This window comes from Falco rusticolus, chromosome 15, assembly GCF_015220075.1.
Source record: "Falco rusticolus isolate bFalRus1 chromosome 15, bFalRus1.pri, whole genome shotgun sequence".
Taxonomy (NCBI): Eukaryota; Metazoa; Chordata; class Aves; order Falconiformes; family Falconidae; genus Falco; species Falco rusticolus.
In genome coordinates, this window is record NC_051201.1 from 17,494,318 (window position 1) to 17,506,178 (window position 11,861).

At 42.6% G+C, this 11,861-nt stretch overlaps 1 long non-coding RNA gene across 1 annotated transcript; it reads left to right on the forward strand.

Annotated features, from left to right (window-relative positions):
- The first annotated feature begins 1,317 nt into the window (after positions 1–1,317).
- Positions 1,318–11,356, forward strand: LOC119157882. Its single transcript, XR_005107690.1, has 5 exons — positions 1,318–1,867; positions 2,427–2,979; positions 6,907–7,045; positions 8,893–8,943; positions 9,909–11,356. It is a non-coding gene; the product is annotated as an uncharacterized LOC119157882 (long non-coding RNA).
- Positions 11,357–11,861: the final 505 nt, after the last annotated feature.

Consider the following 11,861-nt stretch of genomic DNA (forward strand, 5'->3'; position numbering starts at 1 on the left):
AGAGCTTGCCACAGAGCCTGGGACATAGGGCACAGTCCTTCCCATTCTTTAGGGAAGTAGAAGACCTTGCCAAACGAGCTCCCTCTGCTTCCCTTGATTCAGCCCTTCTCAACTATCAGCAAGAAAAGCCCAACCATGCCAGACAGTTAATGCTTCCTGCCACATTCTGAACTGCCCCTAAAATCAAGGTAGTCCATAACCTACCCCTTTCAGGACAAAGCAGGCACAGATTTAGCCATATACTGCCTGTATTCAATGCAAATTCAATAACTACCTATGCAAAGCTGCCCTGAATATATTTAGGAGTTCTGTTTGGGCTGCCTGGAAACGTGGGTCTTACTGGATTAAAAAGACATATTACTATCACTGCGATGAATGCCCTTTAATTTGTGGGAGTTCGTTTAAGAATTAAAAATTTAAGATCTGGTTTATTCCTTGTCAGTCAAACATCCTAGCTTTTCATTATTCCAGTTTTTGCAGTGCATGGAGGTAGTTCTCATCATAAAGATTCTCTGATAAAGTTCTCCTCCGGAGACATACTCTTTTTGTAGGCTCAGCTAGTGAAAAAAAAATCATTCATTTGTAATACTCATCAAAGAGAAGTGGAAAAAAAATCAAAAGCAGCTGAAAAGAGATTGTATTTCACTAATATACACCAAGGCTTTATTTAAAATATACAATGTTAAATTTGATCAAATATCAACCCACCATTCAGAGTGAAATAATCTCTTTTAATTTGCATGTATCTGTGTGTGCCAAAGAGAAGCGTGTTTGCTTTCAAGCAGGTGCACATCCTGCTATGACTAAATCTCTAACTCATCAAATTGCTTTACCAGTGTGGGACATGCCCTTTTTTCTGGAACAGCTTCAAGCATTTTCCCCAGCATTTCAGCCACCTGTTTACTGAGTTCATACTCCAAAGGAGATGCATGCAATTAGAAACAAGGAAATGAAAATAAATGACCTTGTTTGTTATAAATAACAAAGAGACTCAGCAAAATTAATGCAGTGAAGCCTGACCTTCTGACCTGAAAGAAAGAATCACCTCATTCCTTTGTAGCAGGCTCACAATGCTCCAGCACCAGGCATTGTTATGCAGCTTTGCCTCTTTTGATGGATCTTAAAGGAGTATATTCTAAATATTAAATGTTTTACAAGTTAGATTAGGAAATTTGCATTAAAAAGCATGTTGAAACAAAGTCAAGAGAGTAATGATAAAGATTATCCCTGCTTTATTTAAAGAGCACAGGTAAGCCGTGTGTATTTTGGTTAACTCTAATACAGTTTTTCAACTGAAAAAAAAAATAAATATGGCATTCCAGGTACTAAAGAGCCATGGAATGTCTCCTTTGGTGTTTGGTGAATTGATCAGGGAGAAAGTTTTTAATTACTCAACTCCAGGAAAAGGAAACATTTTTCTTTTTCAAATTGTTTGTGCTATGATGATCTGACTTTTGAGAAAAAAAGCGATGTACTTCCACAACTGCTGCCAAGAAGATACATATTTTTTTCCATTATCCTTTAATTAGGCAAGTAGAAATGCCTTCTTTTGTATGAAGTCTACTGAATAACATTTCTATTGGCTACATTTTCACTTTTGAATGATTCATGCCATTCTGGAACAGTGTCCAGCTGTAATGGAGGGCAAGGTGTTAGAAATTTGTTTTGCTGCTTGTCTTTGGAGGTAATGAGAATACACAGTTGTTTTTATGGCAGTCCTCACAAAAAGAGCAGTGTGTAATTACAGTGCTGGTTCCCATCTTGTCACTCTCCAAAACAGGTCTGTTATTAATGAAGCAGCTCAGAACTGTTGCAGAAAGGAAAGGATAATGTGTTCGTATCTCGCTGAAAGCAGTTCCTACAACAGGTATTGTCTGACAAGGATTTTTCCAAAACTTGTTTTGTGGGGTTATTTTTTTCCCTTCTCTCGCTCCCAGTGACATCCATCCAGCTGCTGAGGTAACTGTAAGGCCCTTCGTGGCAATCAAGGCTTCAGCTCTGCAAAGTTTCTCTTCCCCCCAGGGTGAATTGAGAGGGGGACAGGGGGCAGTGGGGGCAGCTTTACCCACAGTGTGCCCAGGGGGAAGGGCATTTGCCCAGTGACACTGCGGGCCACCAATACCATGGGACATTTGGGGGGAGGCAGGCAAAACAATCACAGAGAGGTACTGTGAAATCAGCTTCTTAACGTGGGGGGAAGCATCGGGGCTGGGCCAGCAAGAGGAGCACACGACGGCAGCCCGGGCGCCGTACCAGGGTGCGGAGCGTCGGTGCCCGATGCAGTGCTTTGGGGATTAGGAGCACGAGGGTGCAGCAGCTCTTTTTTCCCCACCCTCTCGCCTGTTCTTCCACATTCTGCATGCAATGGGGTGACTCTACCCCTCAAGGACTTGGCGTGACTCACTCCCAATTCCATACTTTTACAGTAAAAGGGTCACCTGAATGAATAGTTTCCAGCAGAAAAAAGTTGACACGCACAGCCTCCCATTCTGTCCACTAAGTGTCATGAACAGCTTGTGCTTTCTCCAAAGGTACGTATCATTACATATTAAATGGACCAGACAGCTAAGGTAGGGATGTGCTTAAGTGATTGAACCAGAACCCCTATGAGTATTGTCTTCTCAATAAACCTGCATCTGTTCACACGGATTGAAACCAGACCGCTCGCATTTCTGAGTACTGAAGCCTGAGGCCCCGTAATGACAAGCCACATTTGAGGAAGACCTGCACAACAGCCTTCTGAGGAGAAGTTCTGCTTTTGCGGATCATGAAGCCATGACCCCTGTCCTGCTCGGGGGCTCCACTCACCATGTGTGGGTCAGCAAACACCCGGGCTGGAGAGCAGCTACGGTTCTGTGCTGAGCCACCACAGCATGATACACAAGGGCTGGACCAGGGAGAGCAAAGCTGGGGATCCATGAATGTGTCTCATGCTCCCAAGCATGAGACCTTACTGGCCTATAAATCGTGAGTATTTATGTGAGTATCTATTGTGAAATGCCTAGACTGGGTTTCTTTTGTTGCCTTTTACTGGCTTCAGCAGTCAGGATGTATAGTTGCTCTTCTTTGTGAGGGATAAGTGGAAATAATTGATCATCTTCTGAAAAATCTCATATTTATCTATTCAGAATAACTCTAGATGAATATTCTCCAACAAGTAACTTAAAATTTGTCCTGAAACTCACTCGTTGAAGGATTAGTGGTAATTTAGCTTTAAAAAGCATGCCATTCCAGAAAGAGCAAATTCAGGGCTCTCCAGAAAAGACTGTTAGCTCCCCCACATCTGCTTTATTGCAACCTCAATGTATGATGTCTTAAATGGGGAAAATAGTATTGCAAATATTCTATTGTTATGTATTTGTTCAAGACAAAGCTCCCAGACAACTGCGAGCTGCCTGAACAATCACTGAGTGGAAGTATTTAAAAAATTGGAATGGACAATTTTTTTTTTTTTTAATTTGTATTGAAATAATTGCCAGAAAACTGATACTGAAGAAAGGCACTCAGTGCCCCTCATTAATAATGTGCTAAGACCCCAGCAGCTCCAAAGCAGCTACTGTAGGTAGCTAGCAACTTCCATAAACTGCTCCCTGTCCCTTGAGAAATCATCCTCTCAGGTCTTTCCAGATCTTTTGCATTTTACCATCATAGTCCAGCTGTTTCTGACCATGGTGCCATGGCATCTTCATGTCCTGCCAGCTGCACGTTGCCAGTGCCTGCATAGTAAGTACATAATGCATGGGACAAATAGTAAGTCAGAATCTCACAAAGCCTGGGCTTCGTCTGTGCCGAGAGCTGCATGCTTAGAGAAACTGCAGGGCGTTCTGGAATGAAACTCTGCCTCCAGCTACCTCCCTCAGAAACCCAACGTTTACCTACCTACAGCTTGCTGCTACCATAAAGCCACAGCGCCCATACAGGGATACCGTGTGGCCAGCCATGGGCAGATACACTGCTCCTGGAGTTCTGCCTCATCTGCCACAGAGCTGAACTCGGGAAACACTTGCAATTCAGAGATGAGCCACACTGCCTGCAACATCCAAGGCTGTGCATCTGCTCAGCAAGCTTTGGTAGGCTTTGTTTCATCCACACTGTGGTTCAGGTTCCCAGAATATTATAAGAACAATACTGTCTGCTGCAGACCAAGGAGAGCGATTTGAATGTCCCTAATGACAGCAGCATAGGACAAAAGCCATTTCCATTGTTTTCAGGCCATATAGATCTCAAAGGTTAATAGCTGTGATTTCAGTGCCACCTTGGTATTATTTACAGACAGAAAAAGAACAATATTAGTCCAACTAAATAAATTTCCCCCACTAATGGAAAACTTGCATGTGCTATTCAGAGACGGCAGGCAGCAGAACAGAGTAAAACCATTTTCTATGTCAAATGAGCAGTATGATCTTCTGGTTCAGCAGTTTTAGCCCCTTTTGGACTAGTCTCTGCTCTAGCACATGGTTTATAACCAAGCTTCACCTAAGACAACTGAAAGCATGCGTTTTTTCCCTTCTTCTGCAAGCTTCCTAGATTTACACTACGTCCTTCAGCTGATTGCCTTTATTTAAGGGTGATTGCTTCCATCTTACCCTTCCAGCCAAGTTTATTGCAAATTGTACAAACACCAAACCCATGCAGTTCAAACATGCAAGCTGGTTCAAGCATGACCATTTGCTCTGCATCACGTGCTTGAATGTACTTGCAATACACTGGTGAGACACATCATTGCTGGGAAGAGTGGTCTTGCTTTTCTGTAATGATAACCTAAACCTGAACCTAATACTAAGAAAGGCAAACGAAACAGCACTGTTACATCCAAGAATCAGTGCTAGAGATATGCAAACGAAATCAGTATTTCAAAAGGCTGGAAATGAGTAGCATCCAAAATGAGTGACATAATAAACTGGGGTTAAAAAGCAGCAGTTTTCAGGAGCATTAGTTTACATGAATTAGATGCATAAATGGCTTTCAAATATAACTGAAGTCAAGTTTCCCGGGAAAGAAAATGGTGTACTTGTACTTCTTGGCTGTTTCAACTGTTTGGGAAGGGTAGCTATCTTCACTGGAACAGGAGAGCCCATGTTTCACAAGAATACAGAAGGCACATGCTGACCAAGAAAATAGTTGTGGAGAACAGAATTCCTACACACAAACTAGAGCTCACCCAGTTGCAGCCCTTGCAATTAACTATTAAAGGTGCCACATGGTCAAAGTTATTGTCATTGGCATTGGGGAAATGCTCAGAATTAACAAAAGTTTCCTTCTTTCTTCCTCTGGTACCCATCCAAGGAGAGGGTAAGCAATACCACAAACAGTTCAAGGGGACAAAGACAATCTCAGGGCCAGTGTCCCCTGCCTCAGCATGACAGCCCGTGCTGGCCATGGCCCTGTGAGCTACTGCTGAGCACATAATGATTTTGCATTGAAACGCTAAACCAGCCATGCTCTGGCCTGAACAACCACGACTCTAACTCATCCCTTCATTAAATGCTTTGCCGTTCCTTGAGAATGAGAGGTTCTATAGAAAATCACATTGTCCTGTATTCCATCAGTAAACAATATCTTATATATATTAAACTGGTTTATAGTAGTCATCTGTTCTTTTCAAGCTGTGACAGGACTTTGAATTATTTGCTCTATCAGCAACTGCTGTAGTAAATTCCCCAGTTATGCTGTGCATGGCAGGCTTGCGGAAACACCCGTGACAATGAAGTGAGCAGAGAACTCATACATGACGGAATCCACTCAGCAGACTGGTTTTTGGGGACAGTTGGGCCTCAACAAACAATCCTTTCTTCTCTATAGTCTATAGACGAGCTGCACTGGGGCCTACTTTGGCCATTAGTCTAAGGAAAGCCTTTGTTGAACATATAGCTGCTTCTCACATTGAAAGAATAAATCACATTCTTATTCTGGGTATGTCTCCACTGCATTCACTGATGTGAATGTTGTTCCATGGCTGAAAAACTGGGTAAACAGCTTGCCCTATGCCGGCTCTGTGCTGCCGTGGCTACATTACTAGCTGAGCAACCTAATTTAAAGCCAGCTTGGATATGCCTTTAAGGGCAGCAGCCCCGGCATAGTCTGTACTGCAGACAGCGTACCCCCTTTTTTCAAGAATATTTCACTCCTCAGGCTGGATTACCAGGATTCAAACCAATTTGGGACCCACTTTGCCTGAGAAGGAGAAGGGAGAATCCTCTCTTTTCTATAAGCTTAGTGAAGTAAACCCCAATCTAGGCAGGTTTCAGGAACGGTTCTGAGTCTATAGGGTTTTTTTTAGGGTTATGCACATCTATTTCAACTTCTTAAGCACACATACTAGAAGCACATGTCCTGGACAGAGGATGCCCCCCTCCCCGCCGCCCCCCCCCCCCCCCCCCCCAGCATATTTAAAATCTACAGTAATCAATGTTCCTGTGTCAATGTACAGCAATTCAATATTCGATCATCTTTACAATCATACACCTCTCCACTTTTCAATTTGCTTCATCATTTACTATTAATTTACATTTTTGCCCATCTTCATATCCTCAGAGAAAAATGGAAGATCCAGGTTTCGGCAGACCATAGGGACCTCTGCTGACAGCTTCTATACAGACGGTCACCTTTGGATGCATGGAAGTGGTCTTGCATGACACCTGAGCTTCATTTATTCAAGATTAAGATTTCTGTCTGATAGAGTGAATCTCACAATCCATCATCACCCTGGCAGAAAGGCTCCCATTTGTAGGCATGATGTTACAGCCTCATCTGAGCTTTTGCGTGACTCCTAAGTATAAAAGCAAATACAGCACGTGTTAGGCTGTAGCACCCACAGGTGGAATGCTCCATTTTGCCATTAAACCAGGAGGTCTCTTGTCTCCTGTTAGAAATTAATGTATGTGTTCCTTTTACTTCACATTCCAGTTAGCACTTTCCATTAAGGGCTGTGCTACAGAAGAGGGCCATGGCTGAAGCATAAGGGGAGCTGCCGGTGAAACAGGGAGGCTCTCAGGAAGCACCATCCCTGAAGTGCTCTTACAATTTTTCTTCACAGCTACAACAGGTAAATTCCTGAGTTGTGTTTTATTTGGTGTGTGCAATTGTGTACTCCTCTGCATAGATGCAAGATTAAATTATTGGGTTTTTAAAGGAACAAATAACTCCTCTGATGACACAATGCCTTTTGCTATACATGTTTCCAAACTGGGTAAATGGTAGACACAAAAATATATTAGTGAAGTAACTTTTACTCCCCCTTTCCATGGAACACACTTGTGCTGCTGGGGAATCATTGCATAAAATTTTCCAATAACCAGAATTATAACTACCTCTAAATTAAAATTTCTATTTAAAAGTTTTTCTGCCTTCTTTTACTCTGTATTAAAATTGAGCTGCCTTGCAAAAAGATTATGCATAATTATTCGCAAAGAAAAGAGCTCACTGCACATGCTAATGTTAAATGTCTGTAATTTTTAAACCTTATATACCCTAACCCTTCAAATCATTGATTCAAATATTTTTTCCTTTTGCTGCCATGAGTGAAATATTTTATATATGCACTTGTTCCCCTATTTGTGTCAGAAATTCCAGCTAAATATTTTTGCCATCGATTTCTTTTCATGCACGCTCCTTTTTTCTTGCATCTCAGAAGAATTCAACTAACCTGGTAGCATTTATCCTGCCTATTCCCTTCAGAATTATCTCTGACTCAGTGAGATAACCTCTTCATTTCCTCTCTTCTACAGACCTGCTTTCTCTAACTTTAACAAATAACTAAGGTCTCTCTGCCCTTGGACCATACTAGCATTGGTTTTGAACCTTGTCTGTTTGTACGATAACTTTTCTTTAAAATAACTGAAACCAGAGACTGGTCTTTTGAGCGTTACCATAAGACTGTCATCTCTCACCAATATCAGACTACCTGAAGCTTCTGTATTTGCATTTCACAGTTTGCTGTGATTGTTTTTGTTCATTCTTTTTTTGCTGTTGAAAACTCTTCAGCCTTACTGCTGTCCATTGGTTTGTGCTGTCTTTGAAGGCATAATTCATATGTTCTTTACTTGATTGTGAGCTCATAGTCTTTTCTGTTCTCCTCGGTACTGTTCATTGTGTTTTCTCACATTTTTAAGTCAGCTTCTTAAAATTACTTCTACTTCCATCTAAAATTGTCATTGCATATCTTTGTGTTTTCTCCTTCTAAGGAGAATTTACATATGCCTAGCATTTGGAACTGTATGGGATGATGATGAATAGGATACATATTACTTAAGAGTGTATACAACCCAAAATTGCCTGTACAGAAACTCCATATGTCTAATTTTCCTTACTGTATTTATAATAGAAGAATTTGGGTTAGATTATGTATGGTATGATGAACACAAGCACTAGCAAAGCACTGGGAAACCTTGCTTTGGCAGATTCTTTCTCCTCTTCAACTGCTCTACTTGTTAAATTTACCATTAAATACTCTGCTCAAACAGAATGAGTCTGTGGCCTCTCATCACTGCTCCTCCACATCAGCCTCAACTTGGTCCCATTTTGATGCCCTTCTCTCTAAAGCAAACTAGAAAAAAAAAAAAAAAAGAAAGCACATAGTACACAAGGATAATGGAAACTGCTGTGTGCAAAATTATTATCTTGTAACCACAGACTGTCCAAAACATCTGGCATGATTTACAATCTGCCAAGAATTAGAAGTCACTTCAAGTCACCAGGCATTTCCAGCCAGCCGCTATTTCCCATGACATGGTCAGCACCTTCATGTCTGCTCCTGAGTGTCTGAACTTCTCACAGAAATCGGGGTTGATTTTTTAAAGTCCTGGATTTTGTCAGTATTGTGTCTATATTAATGCCTTATTCTTTTTCTGTTTGTGTTTCTTTCTTATTTGTATTATCCTTATCTTCATTGAGAAAACTGAGTCAAAACGCTTAACATCTGAAAAACATTTCTCTTAACCAAAGGTAGGTTACCTTTGCAATGTCTCAAACTCTACTGCTTTCTCCAGTGACCTCGTTTCTTTTGTATTCAGAAAGTCTCTTATCTTAGCTCTTTGCACAAACTTCTTTTATTTTGTTCCTTTTGCTTGCACTCTTCCCTTTGTTCTGTAATCTTTCAATCTTCCCCACCAGCTTTATCTTGCCGATGATTGATATATGCATTTCAGCAGTCTCAACTGCTATTTTATTTATCCCAAATAAATATCCACACTGGATGGCAGGTGTAATTCTCTAGCTACAAAACTTTAGCTTTGAAAATCTCCTATTTTATTTTCCACCCATACCTTTCCATGATCCTCATGCTTTCTAAAGCTTTTCTTTTTTCATGTACTTTTTGATTTAATTACAAACCAAACTTGGTTGTAACACCTCATATTGAGATATTCTCCCATTCTTAAACCTCCAGCTGTGCTATATTTGTTATGCACACCTATGACAAGGATTGTTCCCTTTTTTAGTCCAACCTTTTAAATTGTGTAAAGAAGCAATATTATAGTGTTCAGTCTGTGATTTGGGCTACACACCCAGACTGAATTAAAGCTAGATGGAGGGGCAATTCAGGCATGTTGTGTGTTTAAAGGTCTCTGTGTGAAAGAAAAAGAAATCTATAATGTTACCCTCAGGATTTCAGGCAATGATATACCAAGTCTGAAAGAGAGGGAATAAAGAAACTGAAAAAGGATACACACCACTGACCAATCAATTGAAAAGTACGGTAAATGGAAAGCAGAAACCTCCCTGGATTTGCCTTGTGGGCTGATAGCATTGGCTTTGTATAAAAAGAGAGAGCACTTATGATCCACTTTCTACTTGAGAAATATAAATTAGTTTTTCTGAAGGCATAACCCACCGTAACAAATTCTAAGGTGGTGTGGAAAAATCCCACCACTCCTTGAGATGAAGACTAAATGATGCCTTGTCTTCCACAGATCCCATGTCTCCTTGCTCAGGCAAAGCCTGTCTCTGGGAAACTCAAAAGCTGCTGAAATGCATCAGCCTTTATTGCAAAACTGAACTGCACTGAGGATGATTGCAACCTTTATTAAGACTCAGGAGACTTTTTGGTTAGGCCTCACAGCAAACAGGTTACAAAAGGCTCCTGTGCTTTGTGCTATTATCTGTGGGAAAGAAACCTGCCTACAGGCTTTGAATGAAGAAGAGAGGAGGTCCCCTACATGCTAACCTACAGATGGGACACTGGCTTCCGAGCCCCGTCCCGACGTACGTGCCTCACCGCTGGCAGTTAGCTCCATCTCATTTTACTGACACGAAGTCCACCTCATTACTTCTGGACTTTAAATAGATCTTGAGGGTGCAAATTAGTGAAACCTCAGTATGTGAGAGAGAAAGACTATCTGGGGCAGGATTCCCCAAGTACCTATTACAAGGCTGGAAATCTGCAGAAGTCCCAAAAATCCAAGTAGCTCTGTATGTCAGGGAGTGTTTTGACTGCCTGGAACTGAATGATGCTGACAATAGGGTTGAGTGCTTGTGGGTAAGAATGAGGGGGAGGGCCAACAAGGCAGATATCATGGTGAGACTCTGTTACAGGCCACCCAAACAGGACGAAGAGGCAGATGAAACATTCTACAAGCGACTGGGAGAAGTCTCAAGACAGCTAGCCCTTCTTCTCGTAGGGGACTTCAGCTTACCAGATGTCCACTGGAAATACAACACAGCAGAGAGGAAAAAGCCTATGAGTTCTGGAGTGTGTGGAAGATAACTTCCTGATGCAGCTGGTCACTGAGCCAAGCTGGGTAGGTGCCCTGCTGGACCTGCTGTGGGTGATGTGGTGATCAGACAATGTCTTGGGCATAGCTATCATGAAGTGATAGTTTTCAGTCCTCAGAGAAGTAAGGAGGAGGGTGACCAGAACCAGTACTTTGGACTTCCAGAGGGCCAATTTTGGTCTGTTTAAGAGCCTGGTTGACAGAGTGCCTTGGGAAATCATTATGAAGGGTCAAGAGGTCCAGGGAGGCTGGACTTTCTTCAGGAAGGAAGGCTTAAAGGTGCAGGAGCAGGTTGCCCCCACGTGCCAAGAGACGAGCTGGTGAGGAAGAGGAGCAGCCTGGCTGAACAGAGAGCTTTGGCCAGAACTCGGGGCAAAAAGGAGAGTTTACCACCTTTGGAAGAAGGGGCAGGCAGCTCTGAAGGACTGTAAGGATGTCTGGAGGTTGTGTAGGGTGAAGATTACAGAGGCGAAAGCCCAGCCAGAACTCAGGCTGGCCACTGCTGAAAAAGATAACAAGAAAAGTTTTTATAAATACATTAGAAACACAAGAAGGGCCAAGGATAATCTGCAGCTTTTATTGGATGTGTCAGGGAACATTGCCATAGAGGATGAGGAAAAGGCTGAGGTACTTAATGGTTTCTTTGTCTTACTCTTTAATAGCAAGACCAGCTTCCCTCTGGGTACTCTGGGTACCTTGAGCTGGAAGACTGAGGATGAGGAACAGAATGAAGTCTCCACAGTCCAGGAGGACATGGTCGGTGGCCTGCTTCTCCACTTAAACATGCACAAGTCCATGGGGATGGATGGGATCCATGCAAGAGTCCTGAGGGAGCTGGTGGAGGCACTCCCCCAAGCCACTCTCCATCACTTAACAGCATCCCTGGCTAACCGGGGAGGTCCCAGCAGGCTGGAGGTTAGCTGGTGGGATGCTCATCTACAGGAAGGGTGGGAAGGGGAGGACCTGGGGAGCTACAGGCCTGTCAGCCTGACCTCAGTGCTGGGGGAGGTTATGGAGCAGATCACCCCCAGGGCCATCAGGCGGCATGGGCAGGACAGCTGGGGCATCAGAGCCAGCCAGCGTGGGTTATAAAAGGCAGGTCCTGCCTGACCAGCCTGATCTCCCTTTATGACAAGATGACCATCTTCGTGG